General features: G+C 37.0%; 1 long non-coding RNA gene across 1 annotated transcript; it reads right to left on the minus strand.

Moving 5' to 3' along the window:
- Positions 1-319: 319 nt before the first annotated feature.
- On the minus strand, positions 320-3326 carry LOC137124134 (uncharacterized). Its single transcript, XR_010913919.1, has 6 exons — positions 2700-3326; positions 2318-2538; positions 1312-1448; positions 983-1199; positions 647-830; positions 320-497 (listed from the first exon to the last, which is right to left on the minus strand). It is a non-coding gene; the product is annotated as an uncharacterized lncRNA (long non-coding RNA).
- Positions 3327-17651: the final 14325 nt, after the last annotated feature.

A 17651-nucleotide genomic window follows, 5' to 3' on the forward strand; every position in this document is an offset into this window, starting at 1 on the left:
AGAAATCTGTGCTTATGTTAGAACCAAAATGTTTTACTGTAAGGACACTGAATCCACAAACTAATTTTACTATTTAAATGCCCCAAAAATTTAAAAAAGTATCAAAAGCATTTTATTCACTATATACTTCCAAGTGCAGTAACTTCCTCTTAGTGGCTGTTGAACTATTCTACCAAGAGGTGAAGAGAAAATGGGCAATGTGGGTGTAATGGCCAGTTAGCCTTCTAAAACCATGTACTTCTCTGTCACTCAACAGTGATACGGTTTCTTTTTTCTTCCACAACTTCCATCATGGTAATAATATACAGAGGATTACAAATTAACAATAAAACCTTTATTTGAAAAACAACAACAAGAACAATAACAAGTATATACGTATGTCTGTGTGTGTTTGTGTACATGAGTGTGTGTATGTACATATGTGTGTTTATGTCTGTGTTCCATTATTGTGGGCCTGGCAAACAGCAGGAGAGCACAGGTCTTCACTGGGATGTATCCTAATAAAAACACAAAATATATTATTTTATATATGTAGGAGTGATTATCATGCTTGAATGCCTAATCAGCTAGGCTACTACATTACACAGGTAATAAACTTTATATCACATTTATTACAATTATATGTTGCTTTAGATAATATACACACCTCATAAGATGGCAGTCCTTCTACTTTGTAGATTTTGTGCAGACAATGCCATTGTATCATTACAACCCCACACTTCTGCAGGGACTTCCACCTCTGTTCCTTCCTGGGTTAAAACCACCAATTTCCCCCCTTCTTCTGCCAAACCTTCTACGACAAAAACTTTCTTCTCTTCTGTGTTATTAGCCTAAGAAATGAAGCAATTTGTGACAGAAACACAGAGATGTAGAATAAGGAGATTTATATTTATTTTATATTTATTCAGTATGTAAAATTTAAAATGTTCCGTTGTATTAACAGAGAAACAGGTAGATGCAGTGAAAAAAAAAAACAACTTACCGATATGGTGGTGAATGAGGTGCTGCACCCCTTTCGCCCATATGCCCCATAATTTTTAATCCTCAGGCCTCTGTTTTAATTTACAGAGGCCCCTTCTCTCAAGTCCTCAAAGGCTGCCATTCCGCCACAGGGCCAATTTGGCCTCTGCCCCCCTTCCGTTCACAACAATAACCTCCATAAGGGGGATACCCCCCTGTTTTGACTGTATGTTACTGACCTAAAAATAGATCAGAAGTTATTCTTCTAAACGTTGCAGTGATCTTAAGTTGATAAGGTGTGTGTGTGTGTAAGGGTGTGACATTACCATAACATTATTAAAATAGACTTACCCTACTCAGTCTCCCCGTGACTGTCACAAGGTCATTGGTGTCAGTTTCAGCAAATTTTTCTATTGCTAAATCTTTTGATGAAGGGAACAGCATCTCCTCAGCCTGGACTTTCTCCTGGGACGGAAAGGTTGTTTGACCTACAAGAGGCATATTCATTGTAATTAAAGAACGCTTTAGATTACAGTCCTTGACTTACAGAGTAAGTACAGCAAACTTACTGTGTACTTATTAGTAACAATGGTTTACCTCCAAAGAAAACCTATTTGTAACACTGTAGATTACAGCCCGTGACTTACAGGGTAACATGATACCTTTCATAATAAGTGTTATTATTTATGATGTAACTGCTTTGTAACTACAAATAAGTGTAAGAGGCTCAATTTTAAATTACGGCCCTCATTTGTTGTACCTAATGTATAACAACGTGTAAAGAATTGGGTTTATATTTATTGATTTTTTTTTACAAAATAAATTGCTTTTAGTTTTATTGCCTTAAATCTTTGAAGCCAATTTAAATCAGTTGAACTTTAATTTTCTAAACAAGTTACTGATAAGTTGGGGCAACAGTGGCACAGGAAGGTAGAGCAGTGATCCACCAATCTTGCAGTTGTTGGTTCAATCCCTGGCTCCTCCAGTACTGTGAAGGTAAACCATTGTTACTAACAAGTATACTGTAAGTTCGCTATACTTAACCTGTAAGTCAGGACTATAACCTAAAGCATTACTGAAATTTGGTTGTCATTTATTTGTCTTTCATGTATGTGTTTGTGAGTGTGTCTGTAACTTATGTATGTGTGTTTGTCAGTCATGTATGTGTATTTGTGTGTGTGCCTGTCTTTCTTTCTGTGTGTCATCTATTTGTCTGTCTGTCATGTATATGTACAGTAGATAGATTGCATGATTGTAAACAATCAAGGCCTGGAGGGAGAGGGACACACACACACACTCCCTCTCACTCCAGGCCTTCATTGTACATGTGTGTATATATACACTCCCACATACTTACAGGAACACTTTGGTGTCTGGAGTGGTGGTTAAAAAACCAGCATCAGAAATTCTGAAGGACTTAAAAACATAAACTCCTCCCCTTTGAATTACTCCCAGCTCTCCTTTGTCATGTCCCTTTTGATGAATTCTAAGAATTCGGGTGCCATCCCACATGATGGCCTCCATTTTAGTCACGCTTTTGGAAATTTGTGGATGAGGAACAAATTTGAACTCCACTGCCTGTAAGTGGACAAACAAGATCCATACATTTTAAATGTCATTTACGTATAAGTTTATGTGCTGAGAAATACATTAACAATAATGAACTACAACACCTTCATAATCCATTTTAGTTTTAACATGTTAAATATTTTTTTTAAAGAGATCAAAAAAAGTACAACCTGTATTGTTTCTTTAAAAGAAACACATGCAACCTTGAGCAAACTTGGCTTTGGTCGAGAGTATGGTTTAGAAGACATCTGTGAACAAAACATACACCTGTAAATGACCTAATTTTACCGAATACACACATATAGTCCTTGACCACTTAAGTACTACTACAAAATCTAATGCAATCCAATACAGTAGCTCTGCCGTAAATTCTACCCATTCATTCTAAATAGAATGCACAAAAACATTAGAACTACTTCTTCTTATAAAGCACTCCAGTATGACTCCACCAGCCACTATGACCTCAATACTAAAGACATAGTAGAATTATCACTTTTCTAACAGTTTATACTTGCCACCCAACTAAAATTTAACTGATTTAGCAAGTGGCAAGTGATTAACTTCCAGAGATAGAGTGAGTGAGGAAAAAAGAAGCAAGAGAGGGACAGGGAGATAAACGAGCACAATTGTCTGTAACAAGCATTTGCTTGGGAGAGTAACTAACCAAACACTGTTAGATAACAGGCCAGCACTCACATCACCACACTGTTAGCTAAAAATGGTAGCTGAACTCTGCTGCACCTGAAGTAACTATGATAATAGTGGATAATAGTTTGCTAACTCCTAAATAGTTAGCAAACCATTCTAAAGTGTTTTTTTTTCTGTAAAGACACTCACTGTTTCACTGTTACAACATTAGCTAGTAAGAGAGGACAAAGACTAACTTACCTTGATGTCCATACATCAAAAGATAAATATTTAAATAAATATTACAACAAAAATAGGTTAAAATAAATAAAAAAGCACCTGGTCATGAATAAACCACAGCCATAATCAAAACTCAAAAAAACTGTTGCTGTATTACAGGACCAGCCTGGAACATAACACAGAAGCCATATATTTAAACAATAGATGACTTTTATTTTTATTATCTACTGACTGTCTATTTGAAGCATGGTTGATTTAAAAACCTATAAGGGCTTAAAACAAAACATTTTAAATTAAACAGTTATTGCTGCAACTTTTTCCTTAACCAGCTCTGTGCTTGAGCTCAACCTTTACTTTTATTAACCAGACCAAACAAAACAAAAAACAAAACTGTAGCTGTCAGTGTTGAGTGAGCTTTTATACAGCCAATACTTACCCCGACTTTAGGTGTCCCACAATTGTCCTGCATGGATACATTAACATAACAAAACATTTATATAGCAGCCTGCCAATGCAATACAACAAAAGCCTTAAAGCTGTCACACATCATTTTGAACATTATGCATGACTGGACCAGGCATGAGCTGCCCTATAGCAACATCTAAAAATTATGCACAGTAAGAAAAAAAATACATAAAGTGTTAGAGTTGGCAAATCAGATTTGAGGGAACAAGCTTTCAGAATTGAAAAGCACTTGTGTTTTATTTTAGCTCAGGCATTTTCAATTTTCTATTGTAAATGTCTTTGTGTTATAAAACGTATGTGTGATGACATTTAAATACCCAAATCCTAAAAGATGACTTCAGCCAAGTATGGTTTAAATCTTCTGTACTCATGTTTGGTTATTTATCAGGCTGGACTCACTCATTTGTTTGTGCCACAACTCCATTGTTGTACAAATGCTAGTTAAAGTACATCCTCTAGACCCACCACTCCACTGGATGATGTTTTTTCAATCCCAAACCAGCAAGCTTCATTTTAAACCAATGTGTCATATGCTCCAATTCAGCATTTCCTGTATTGTGGCTATTGAACTGCACATGTGCAATAGTTATGTGAAATTACGGACGCTCCAATGAGTAGAGACAATAAGTACAAGAGTTTTGGTTTTCGGACTGAAGAAACACCTCACCTGGTTGAGAAGTGTGTCTGGTTAAAGTGCTTTTAAACTGATACGATACCAACAAACTTGCAAATCCAACCTGCAGACTCACAACTAACTAAATAATAGTAGAGAGGATTATTCAGTACTGATTGTGGACAAAATGATGTTATCCTTCATTTTCAAACAATTCAACTTCTCATTTTTGTAAACTCCTGCTATTTATGTTGCTATGATTGTTTCGTTAATCTATTATGTATTTTATTTAAAAGGATGATTAGGCAGAAATTACTTTTGGTGAGATCTCACCATCATTGCTGTTTGACGAATTTTTACACAACTGTTTTGACTTCGAATTGCAGTTTGTGTCACGGCCGTGACTTTGATTTGAGCTAGTCCATCAGAGCTGCAAAGAGGGCATTCTCCCTAAAACTTGACTTATTACATGAACAACAACACATGCAACATGCAGCAGGGAATCCAGGCAGTCAGAAACTACAGAAGTAAACCAACACATGTGGTCTCTTGAGAAATCACCCTCCCTGACAGCCTTAATACATTCTGAACATAGATACCCCTTTAAAATCCCCCTGCAACCCAGAGGACACTGCCTTTCAGGTTCAGGTCCTGAAACAGGTAAATCATCACATGCTGCAGCACCAGATGGAGTCTCCCCTAGACTTCTTAAAGCCTGCGGGGATCAACTAGCGAGTGTATATGAGACATCTTCAACCTGTCTTTAACTCAGGCAGCAGTCCCCCGTATTTTAAAAAAAATCCACTAATATACTGGTCACTAAGACATCAGACACATCAACCCTGAATGACTATAGGCCAGTGGTGCTCACATCAGTCACCATGAAGTGCTTAGAGAAACTGGTCCTCACACACATTAACTACATGGTCCCAAACACTGTAGACCCCCTCCAGTTTGTCTATAGCCCCAACAGATCTGTGGATGAAACGGTGGCTCTGGCTTTATTCCACACCCTGAAACACCTGGACAGCACCAGAACATATGTTAAGATGCTCTTACTGGATTAGAGGTCTACATTTATTGCCATCTGCCCGGGCAGGCTGATTGAGAAGCTGACTAAATTTGGTATCCCAATTCCCACCTATAAATGGATTTTGGACTTCCTGACTGTGAGCTCGGCAAACACCCACCCTCCCATTCAATCAGCACAAGATGACCGCAGGACTGCTGTCTCAGCCCTGAAGTTTTCACCATGTATAACTATGACAGAGTCTCCACCCAGGACAACACCATCCTGGGCCTCATGGAGGAGGGGGATGAGCCAGGTTACAGAAGCCTGGTGAATGACATACTTGTCTATGGGGGGGAAGAAGAACCTGAATATAAATCCATCCTCAATATAAAACAAGACAAAAGAAATAATAGACTTTAAGAATAACCCTTCCCCTCTGCAGCCTCTGATCATCAAAAGGCCACAAGTTGATAGCAAAAAATTCCTATATGCCTACACTGTCTGTTTTTGCTTAAAGCCCAAATAAAGAAATCTTGATCTTCATCTCAAAGACCCTTAGATACTTTACAGTATTATTAGACACTGCTCTAGGTATGTTTTGATCCAAGTTGACCTGTTGCATTGCATAGTGTATGGTGGAGTATTTAAAAATTTACATGCACTTTGTCAATTCTAAAAAGAGGGATCAAATATGCAACCAGTTTTGCTAGAGTGCATTAATTTAATAAATGTGTGTTGTATTATTATTCTGAGACAGCTTGAAAATTAAAGTAATATTTAAAGCCCATATTGGCATGTCCATGGAGAGTGTAAACAAGCTACAGAACTTGTTAGCGGCCTAAATTTTTTTTTGAATTTATAGCTCAGCAATTCATTTTATATTTTCACTGCAATTCTTATTGCAAAATCCTTATTTTTTTTTTTTTTAATAATTGTGAAGCACTTTAAATTGACCTCTTACAAAAAGGTAGCATAAAAATAAACTTGTTTCACCTTCAGAGTCAGAGACTCATTTATTGTTGAGGACACTTGTTGTTTCTGCTGAACACAAAATTTCACATCATTTTGTGCTGTAACAGGCATTTTATTGGCACAAGCTAAATTATATTGTAAAACCTGCCGAAATCTCTGGCTTCATTGTTCTGGTCTGTGACTGTAGTGTCTGATGGAGCATCCACAGGCCGGCTAGATCCGCTCTCTGACAACGCATCGGTGGTACCATCATCATCATCAGATTCACTTTCAAGGACACCATTTTCTGGATCACTTAAAAAAATTTCACCTGGTGAAACAGTTGTTAACAGCACATGAGAAGCTAAAGACAAAAAAAATAAAATAAAAAACCCAGCTGCAGACCTGCCAACCTACCATTTACAACTACATATGAACATATAGACTTCTGCCAGGCTTAGATAAATAAAGTTCTAAGAATGCACCTCAAAATAAGACATAGGTCTTGTGTATGGACTAAACAATTTGAAATGTGAGGCCTGCAATTAGTAACTCCCCAAAAACTATTTCAAGGCCAACACCATTTAGACTTGAATTACACACATTTTCTGAGGGCACAAAGACCCATGTCTAGATAGATAAACAGTCAAGTTATCAAGCTGTGTTAATCAGTGAATAACAAGTTTTACAAATAGTATGAACACATGTACCACAGAGGTTTTATGAAGAGAACTGTTAAAACTGCTTAGATCACCATCCATATGTATACTATTTTCTTTTTTAGACACATCTGTGTTCAATGGCCAACAAATATCGACTGCTTCATGGCTAATACAAGGGTTACAACAGCTTAAATGTATAGGCTGGTCATAAGATGTCACCATCTTTGTGAAATACTTTAGAGTGACCAATCATTGCAGCATATTTTGATATTACACATAATAAGTACTGGTGGGCAGGTCTGCAAGTGTGGCACTGCAGTTACATTATACTGTCAACTTTGTTACTGTATTATTTAAAATAATTATAATTTGTATAAGACAATCCAGTGGACATATTTTTGAATAGAAATTCATTTCAATACAAACCTTCAATTTCATCCAAAGATTTTCCTTTAATGCTGGAAAGCTGTCCTTTTTCCATCGACAAAAGCAGTTTTGAAATCTTGGCCAGTTGGGTGGTGGGAACTGGCAATCGATAAAAATCCCGATGAACACGGATGTCATGACCCATGAAGTCCACAATCTGATCTAGTTCATTGTTTTTTTAAGTTGAGAACTTGTGACAGTGTGGCAACATGCTTCCTTAGTTGCGTTGACCTGAGATGCTCAGGGTGCTTGGCGCCGCACTGGTTTGCATGGATACGCAAACAATCCTGTCCCCTGTAGTGGCTCATTGAGTTGGGTCATGCAAAGAGGAAGATATTTTTGTCACTAACATTACATTGAGATCTTATAGTAGTTAATAGTAACAAAGCGTCAACCATACTTGGAGTAAGCAGGACTGCAACCTTTCGGTCCCTTTTTCTCACGAGTTCAACTCGACAAAAGTACTTGCAGAGCTTTTGTTCAACCCTTGATAATCCCATGGCCACATCCTCATGAAGTTTTGTTTTGTCTCTTTCAAGAAAGTGTTTGAGGTGCATTTTTGAAACCTCGCCTGAACGTCTTCGGTTAAAGACGACAATTTGTGCAAGCGTAACTTGTGCAAGATTAGCATAGTTTCTTGTAGTGGCTTCCTCTTTAAGGTTATGAAAAGCGCTTTCTGCAGATTTCTCCAAGTATCGATGAAGGATCTGAACATCTTCAGTGAATGGGAGAGTTGAAGGCTTGTTATACTTGGCATCACTCAGTGTGCTCAGTGCACCGTGAGACACAAACTCTGACCATTTAGACTTGTACAATTTATTGAAGGTCTCTGTGGATTTGATCAAGATCTCATCTTCTGCTATAAGTGCCCTGCAGTGGATGATGTAAGAGATTTTCTTGAGTGAATGTCCTAGTTTCAAAGCCAGGCTTGGTGTTTTATATGTATGTTGCTCTTCATCATAACCTGAAATCTTCTTGATACCATGAACAACTTTTTGAAAGTTACCTGGTTTAATAGCATCTTCTTTATTATGAATTGAAAAGTCTTCACGCAGGCACAACAACAAACGTCCAACTTCCTGAGGTTTCTGCCGCATGTATTCATACTTGGTTGGATCCTGCCCATGTCGGTTGAAGAGTGACTGGGCAAACTGCAAATTGCAGACATCATTTCGCACCACTGAGGCGACATCATCTTCTTTCATTTTGCTAATTAGTTTCCAGACTCCACTTGAGATTTTCTGAAACGATGCAGTCTGCACAGCTGCTGCCAAACCCAATACTTTTTTATTTACCAGTTTCATCGTCTTCATCATCATCTGGCTTTTCATGGCATCTTCGTGCATGCCTCCAAAGTTCTTTTCGAATGTACAGCCCTTTGCAGTACATACAGTGAATACGTTTTTCAGCTGGAGTGCTGTTCTTTGTTTTTCTTTTGACCTTGAGGGATCATGTTCCACTCTGTAAAACTGCATTGTTGTGTTTAAAGTTTCCCTGATTTCGCAGTTTGTCCAGTAGACTTCTGCGTTCTTTTGACTTTTTAGGAAGGTATAAAATGTGTTCAATTTCAGTATGTGTCTTGTGTGTCAACAAGTGGCGAGCAATTTTTGTTTGTGTTTTACCACAAACACAATCTATGTGATCATAGATGTGGATGTTAAGATGTTCTTCTGGGCTTCACCCTTAGTCTGTTGACTAGAAGTTGCTGAATCAGATGTTTCAGCAGCACTTGGCACAAAGTCTACAGTGCTGCTCACATGTAGATTATTTGCCAGTTTCACAGTAGCATTAGGAGGTGGTACATCTGAATGAGTCGGCCCATTTTCAGACAGGGTAGGAGTAAGAGGGATACTTTTATCTGAATCACCAGCATCTTCAGACTCAGTCTGGACTGTATTCTTTATCGGATGAATATTGATCTTCATCTGTACTGTTATAATCCTGTAGCTCATCCCCTGAAAATTGTTTGTCCTGTAGGTAGTAGTAAAACAATTATTTTAAGAATACTAATACTACAAAGAATGCCTGAAAGAAATTATAATCCAAGATGTTTTCTAATGATGAAAAACAAACATTAGTTAGGACACCAGGATACACTACATAATTCTGCTTGGCACTAGTACCACTACATGCAAATCATCTGAGGCAGGATTTGTGCCAGACCCCTGAGCACACTGTAAAAGATTTTAATATAAACCGTATAATGGCTTTTCCAAGTTGATTATACTTGTTTGCTGATATCGAAAGTTTTTTTCCTGAAAACTCTATTACAACCCAAACTTCACACACTCTACTCTTTGAGAGAGAAATGTTCCTACAAATGCCAAATACCTGTTTAAGTTGAACAAACGCAACAATTTGCACCGCTGCAGACCTACTGTCTGCACACCAGAGCTTCATCGGGAAGCAGTCCCAGCAGGGAACACATAGGAAATGAGTAGTCTCGGAGACTTTGTAATTAGATTACTGACCACTGTCTTTTTACCCGTTTGTCTGTAAGGTTGATTTGCATTGAGTCATTTCTTTGTCCTTTTTGTGAATTCAGCTGCTGAGCTGAGTGGTTAAAAGACACCATAACCTGTAAAGAATTGCCAATCTGATTGACTCACTCTTGAGTGTAGTTCTGCTCTGCAAGTTTCTCTGTCTTGCTGATTGAACTCACCATAACCAAGACTGTGAGCTGCCTTTTCCCTCCTAAATTTGCCTTACAGTTTTTGGCACAACAGTCTTAAATGCCTTTCCAAGATCTGAAACAAAATCCACCTCTAAACATTTCTTTGTTTAAAACCAAACATGGCTGTCAATAAGGTCCTTCCCCTATGACTGTTTGCTTAAAAACCATTGTGTTACTACAGTCGAAAAAAATATATAAAATAAACAAAATAAATAAAATGCAAAGCTTTAATTTTTAAAAGCCAGGTAATAAAAATAGGTTTCAAGACATATTTAAAAACTTCCACAAAAACCTTAAAATATGACAAACATGCACTTTGTCTCTGGCAACACAAATTAAAAACACTCACCTGTACATTTATAGCCAAGCCACTTGAAAGTAGAAACAGGTCCTACACACTGAATACACTTCTCCAAAGAGGATATCGTTGTGCACACTAGCTTGTGTCTTCGACACTGTTGGAAAAATATTATTAAAATGAATTATTTGTGCAGCACTGTTTGAATCGACACATAGTAATTATACAGTAATTTTAGGAACACTAGGATTTGTGAACACCATAACACTGCAAAAACTACCAAAAAATAAAGTCAAACTGACTTGAGCACTAAAGACACTAATTTGATATGTTCAGTCAAAATGCTTTGGTTGACTATAATTTTATGAAACTATACTCCCCCACCCTCACTGAACTATATTGTGAGCCTGATTTTCAGTGCAACAGATTTCTGAACAACGTAAATTGACGTTAGCTGGACATCTGACACGTAATATTAAGACATATGAGATGAGAAAACATTTATTAATGGCAAACCTCATCATAAGGTGAACATTTGGTAAATCTCTCTGCATGGTTTATGAAGCTATACCCCCCCACCCCCACTGAACTATAATGTGAGCCTCTTTTTTAGTGCAACAGATTTCTGAACAACCACTTGCATCAAGAAATTCTGTACCTTATCAGGAACTGTAACTGTAGGTTGGGAGTCTGAGGCTCCGGTAACTTTCTGAGGCATCTCCTCATCCACATTCTGCTAAAAGAAAAAACAATGACATGATTATGAGATGGAACTGATTTAACAGTCTTCCCGTTACTTTTTCCCGTGAAAAGTCCTATGGCTGTGCTGAACAACCTCTACCCTGTGGTCTGTTGGCCTATCATGATCATAAATACCAGTTTCAGCTCACAGACTGAGATCAGAATTATGCACAAAGACTGTGTTGACTGATGCACCCAGCATTCTGTAGACTGCCTTCTCACTTACTACATGTGTCACAAACCACATCTTACATTTTTAACAAAACGCAAAGATCTCTTTACGTCTTAACACGCAGTTGTCCTACAAACCAAATTACAATTATGTTAATATACAATTATTTTGCTTGTGTTTTATGTATATGTGGCAGCTTTGTTGTTTTACTAAACTTGGTTCTCCAAGGCCAATAGGAGTCACCATAACTGTAGGTGATTTCTTCTCCAGGATTTACAAGTCTACCATAAGACCCATCTTCTTTAGCTGCATCAATGCTATGAAAACAACCATTTAATTAATGCAAATTCTCCATGTATACAGTATTATGAAATAAACCAGCATGTGTTAATACTTTATACGCACCACCACAGTTTCCCATTAAATTTGAATTCAAACATGAACACCTTTAGGTGCTCATGGTACAGCCTTTGTCTATTCTCACACTCCTGTTCAGAAATCAGTTCACCTCTGTATTCACAGATAAAGTCTCCATTTATAAATGGACTAGAACTGAAGATGCCACGACTTAGCTAATACACAAATTAGAAATATGACAAAAGGTTATGCTATATATATATATATATATATATATATATATATATATATATATATATATATATATATATATATATATATATATATATATATATATATATATTAATATGGCCATCTTAAAAATATTTAAAAATAAAATATTTAAATTTACCTTTGTAGGCACTTATGTATTTAATGCTGAGACCACCTTTGTCACGTCTAGTCTGAATATAAAATTTTGCCTCATCCTTTGGGTTAATCCGTCGTCTTCTTTTCATGTTTTACTACTATGGGTCAAAAGGTAAAATAGACAACACAGGATTACCATGACCAACCCCCCCAAAGAAGTATGTTATACTATATGTGCACACATACTGTATGTGTGCTTTAAATACTACTGTTGTGGGGTATCATGCCATTAACATCTTGAAAAAACATAGCTAGATTTTATTTATGAGCACAACATGTTAGTCTTTTCATAGCTCTTGTACAGCATGAAAATATTACAACTGTCTGTTTTTCCTTATTTTTACAACAAATAAGCAGTACTATCCAGTTAAAAATGCATTTGGCTAAGCCACATTTAACATCATTCATGCCTTTAAATACAAACCTGATCTGAAAACATTCAGTTACTTCTAGTCTCTTATTCATGCATGTCCTCTTGAGTGAAAACAAACTTATTTTAAACTTCCACCAAACAGCTAACAATAAAATCTACTTTCTCTGTATAATATAGCATGTCACATTTCATGCATCCCTTTAAAGACCAGAACGATTTCTTAACTTACACCACCCTTCCCCTGACGTCCTCTCCCCGCTGCCGACACTAGTGCAAAGCGTTAACGATGTAATTCTTAACGAGCAGCTGGCCATTTCAGCCGATACCTCCAGCTTTCTCTAGCTAAAAAAAATGTCTTAATTATGTAAACTCTTAACTATAACCGTCCTTCTCCTAACATCCTCTCCCCCAGACACAAGTGCAAAGCGTTAACGATGCTTAAGGAGCAGCTGGCCATTTCAGCCTATATGTCCGGCTGTCTCTAGCTACAAACACGGCTTTAATCTGTAAACTATGACATGTAATATATTGTGCATACCTTAAAAAACAAATGTGAGCAGCAAAAAGTCATTCCCCTCAGTGCTCTACATCTTGTCGCTTCTTCGAACACGAGTAAACTTATTTAACTCTACCTAAACATTAAGCTAATGTTATACGTGGAGCTCAAAGGAGTCCTCTGCAGCTTATTTTTCCAGCTACCCTACAGCCAGTAATAATAAGTTATTGCACGAACCTGAGATATAAATGCAACTGTTGACTTTAATTTTCTTTTAAGCAAAAAACCAACCTAACTTTTTAAGGCCAGTTATACGCTTGTGCATGTCATCGCCTGCTAATCGTAAAAAGAATGAGTAACTCATCTATAAAAATATAAATTTTTTAAACAAAGCATAAACCCTTACCTCTAGAGGATTAATCCTTTATGCAGCATATCCATTGGGGCATCGAGTTGACCTCAAGAAGGTACCGCCCACAGGTCAAAAAGCAGCCAATCACAGAAAGGCCCGCCAAATTCGCTCTGTGTGTGTCCAAAAAGTGTATCAAAGTGTAATCTAGCCAGGATCGCTAGTAGGACACATACACACTGATACACAGAAAATCAGGTCAAGTGTAAATAAGGACATTTTAAGAAAAGGCGAAAAAATGTTAATCAGACCCCAACAAATGTAATAAAAGTGAAGGGATTATGAGGACAGTGGCATTGACCCAATGTTACCCTTGGGGCTAATTGCCCAGGTAAGTAGTCAGGTATTTTGACCCAACAAACCATGTATACGTACGCACATACACACACACACATATACACACACACACACATAGAGCCCCTTCACACTAAGAGCTTTCTTTCTCAGGTTTACAGCCCCAGGACCCCACCGGAAGAGCTTAAAGTGCAACAAATTTCACAATACAATTACATTAGAGTGTGAGCTACCAATAGGATATCACAGGGCTCTGTAAAAAAATGACATTTCCGAAATGAAAATAAAAACTCTAAATGCCCTTTGAGCGTCAAGATAGCTGCTGAAAAATGGCAAAATAATTAAACTAAGGAAAGAGGATAAGAGAGTTTTTCTGAGTTTTTTAAGTCTTACTGTATGTATGGTACAGAGGAACAAGCATGCACAGGATTTCAATTTCAAAAACAGGCCTTTATTTTTTGTAGCATATCTTCAGTGTCACCAATGAAATCACACACCCAAATGTACACCAACAATTACATTGTTTGGAGATACATCTATCTGTACATAATATGATTGAAAGTGAGCAAAACTTTATACATTAGTAAATAGTAATACATTTAGTGTGCATCCAGAAAGTATTCCCAGGGCTCCACATTTCATTATGTTACAGCCTTATTTGAAAAAGGATTACATTTATTATTTTCCTCAAAGTTCTACAAACAATACCTCGTAATGACAATGTGAAAGAAGTTTGTTTAAAATTTTTGCAAATTTATTAAAAATAAGAAACGAGAAAATCACTTCTACATAATTATTTACCGCCTTTCCATAATAATTTGTTGAAGCACCTTTACAGCCTCAGGTCCTTTTGAGTATGATGCTTAAAGCTTGACACACCAATTTTTTGGGCAGTTTCTCCCGTTCTTCTTTGCAGTACCTCTCAAGCTTCATCAGGTTGGACGGGGAGGGTCGGTGCACAGCCATTTTCAGATGACTCCAGAGATGTTCATTTGGGTTGAAGTCTGGGCTCTGGCTGGTCCAGAGTGCTCTGGAACAGGTTCTCATCAAGGGTGTCTCTGTACATTGCTGTATTTATCTTTCCCTCCATCCTGACTAGTCTCCCTCTTCCTGCCACTGAAAAACATCCTCACAGCATGATGCTGCCACCACCATGGTTTACTGTAGGGATGGTGTTGGCCAGGTGGTGAGCGGTGCCTGGTTTCCTCCAGACATGACGCTTGGTTTCAGGCCAACGAGTTCAATCATTGTTTCATCAGACCTGACAATTTTGTTTGTCATGGTCTGAGCATTGACTCAAAACTTTGAAATTGTAACTCTGGAGTGTCAAATGACACTACTGCTATGTAAAGTATAGAATTAGCCCAGAGCTAAATAAAATTGTGAAAAACCTTTTACATACCCAACAGCTGAAATCCCACCCTAATAAGAATTTTAAAATGTTCCCTTAAGTGTGGAATAATTAGTTTATTTGTGTGTGGCAACTGAGGTAACTCACCTATTTCCCCAATAAAGATGAGAGGAAATTCAAAAATGAAAAATATATATATTTTTAACAGAGCTTAACAAATAAAGTAAAACAAAAAGTTTAAAAACATTACATCTTCAGCACAAACACAATCATCCCCACAGCACAATGATGGTGTGAGGATGTAAACTGCTTTCACTATATTTCCTTTGACATTTCAAGTGTCTGATGAACTACTACTGCCATTCTCATTTAATATGATGAGATATTTCACTAGGTGTAAATGCTAACAGCATTCACCAACAGTAATAACCGACAGTGTTACTAAAGTTTGGTCAAAGAGAAATCTTAAAAAAACAAAACCTAATGAATTCATTAACTAGGCTGTAAAGTAAAACAATAGAAAATGTAGATAATAATTGGATACCTTATGCCCTGCAGTTCAGAACCTGAAGAAAAAAGATGATGTTAATGACACTGTTGTACTCTCACCTGTAACATAAAAGGTAATTACTGCAATTGTGAATGTGAATTGTGAACAGCTTTTACCAACAATAACAAAAAACAGGGTTACTGTTAGTTGGGTCAAATAGAGATCTTCTATGAGGAAAGTAAATTAATGAAATAGTTATTATAATGTTTTCAGAAAAGGCACTATCAATTTGAAAAGGATAACTTAAAAATAACTGATCTGCAGCAATATGGCTGATCACTTACCAAAGGATCAACGGTAGTTAAGTTCTACTGAACTGAACCGTGTAGAGCAAGATATACAGATAGTAATGTGGAGCGAGAATGATGTAGTTGATCCTGACAAGAAAAAACAGAGCAACAATAAAGTAAAGTCTACAAAATAAAAAAAAATGTTAAAAACTGATATGATCCAAAATATTGTAATATCTTTAACCCTTTCTTTTCAGTTTTAATTTACAGAGAATTTTTAGAAAGCTGTGCAGCCCTAAGCATCTTCACTGCCAATGTAAAGATCACAGTGGAAGAACAGACTTTACCCACAATAATAGTAAACACGCTTACTGTTGGTTTGATGAAAGAAGCGTCTTGTTTGAAGGGACTAAAATAAAACATACCTTTTGAAATTTTTGTAGGTAAGATGCTGTAACTTTGAAAATTATGACAACTGATCTGCACTTTGTGTCCCAGCAGCAGTATGACTGATGACTTGGAGATGGATCAACAGTAGGTAGGCTTCAAAGAACCTGAACTGTGCAAAGTAGTGGTTGTACAGATGACGTGTGGAGGAACAAAGATGGAGCTAATCCTGAAAAGACAACAATAATAAACAAAAAATTTATATCATTAAACATTTGAAAACGTACATGACATAATACCTTCAACACTGCAGCAAGACATAAACTCATTGGTACTGTGCGGCACCTATTTTTAAACAGAAATTTAGAAAGCTGTGCAACCCTGGGGATCTTCAGTGGGAAGGGGAAGGTCACAGTGGAGGAAGCCCTGAAAGAACAAGCAAACTTGAATAACACTGTTATATCCTTACATGTAAGAAAAATAACAAAGCATAACAAAACTGTCATCAAAACAATACAATACAATTAGATAAATTAATATTCAATTAAAACAAAGATTAATGACAATAAAAAGTGTAATAAAAAAATGAAACCAATATGTTATAAAAATCACCTTATTAAGAAACTTGGGTGCTGGCATGAGGACCATGGGTCTGCAGTTAATGGAGAGGCCAACTGTGGCAACATGATGTTAGCAGTATTTATTTCATTCTCTGCTTTTAAAGAATGAAAAGGCAGGAAGATCAACATGTGTCTATGCTGTCCAGATGTGGGAATTGTGATTGACAGTGTTATAGCATGATATCCTGCTTGTTGTGCTGGAGGAGGTCAGGCATAGATGTCAAATAGAACACAAGAGAGATGTATCTCCTGTCCAGGAGGAAGAAAACTAACTTATAGGTACTAGCCAAGTTCCCCAGAGCCTGGTGGGACATTGAGTGGGATGGAAATGTGGGCTATCAGCTGATGGGTATCAGTAAGTAAGTGTTACGTCAGGAACACACACTTTCTGATGTGCATCTGTCTTAGCAGCTATGTACAATATAATAATAATAACTGCCAAAACACTTGGCCTGTGCATTTATCAACCCTAACCCATACCCACCCTGATAAATGCACAGGCCCAAACATGTCCAATTTATAACTCACAAAAATATTATAATATAATTGAATGCTATATAAAATAGTATAATATAATATAACATAAATGTTTGACCGATTACATTAAGTACTGAAAATATGTAGTTACCAAACCAACTTTTATCTTAATCATAAAATGGAATCTACTATCTGTACGCCATACATACATGTAAACTTAAAAAACTGAGTCAATAATGTGCTTAATCTAAAACATAAGGATCCACAAACTAGCTATTAACCGTACTTG

Source organism: Channa argus, chromosome 3 (genome assembly GCF_033026475.1).
Source record: "Channa argus isolate prfri chromosome 3, Channa argus male v1.0, whole genome shotgun sequence".
NCBI lineage: Eukaryota > Metazoa > Chordata > Actinopteri > Anabantiformes > Channidae > Channa > Channa argus.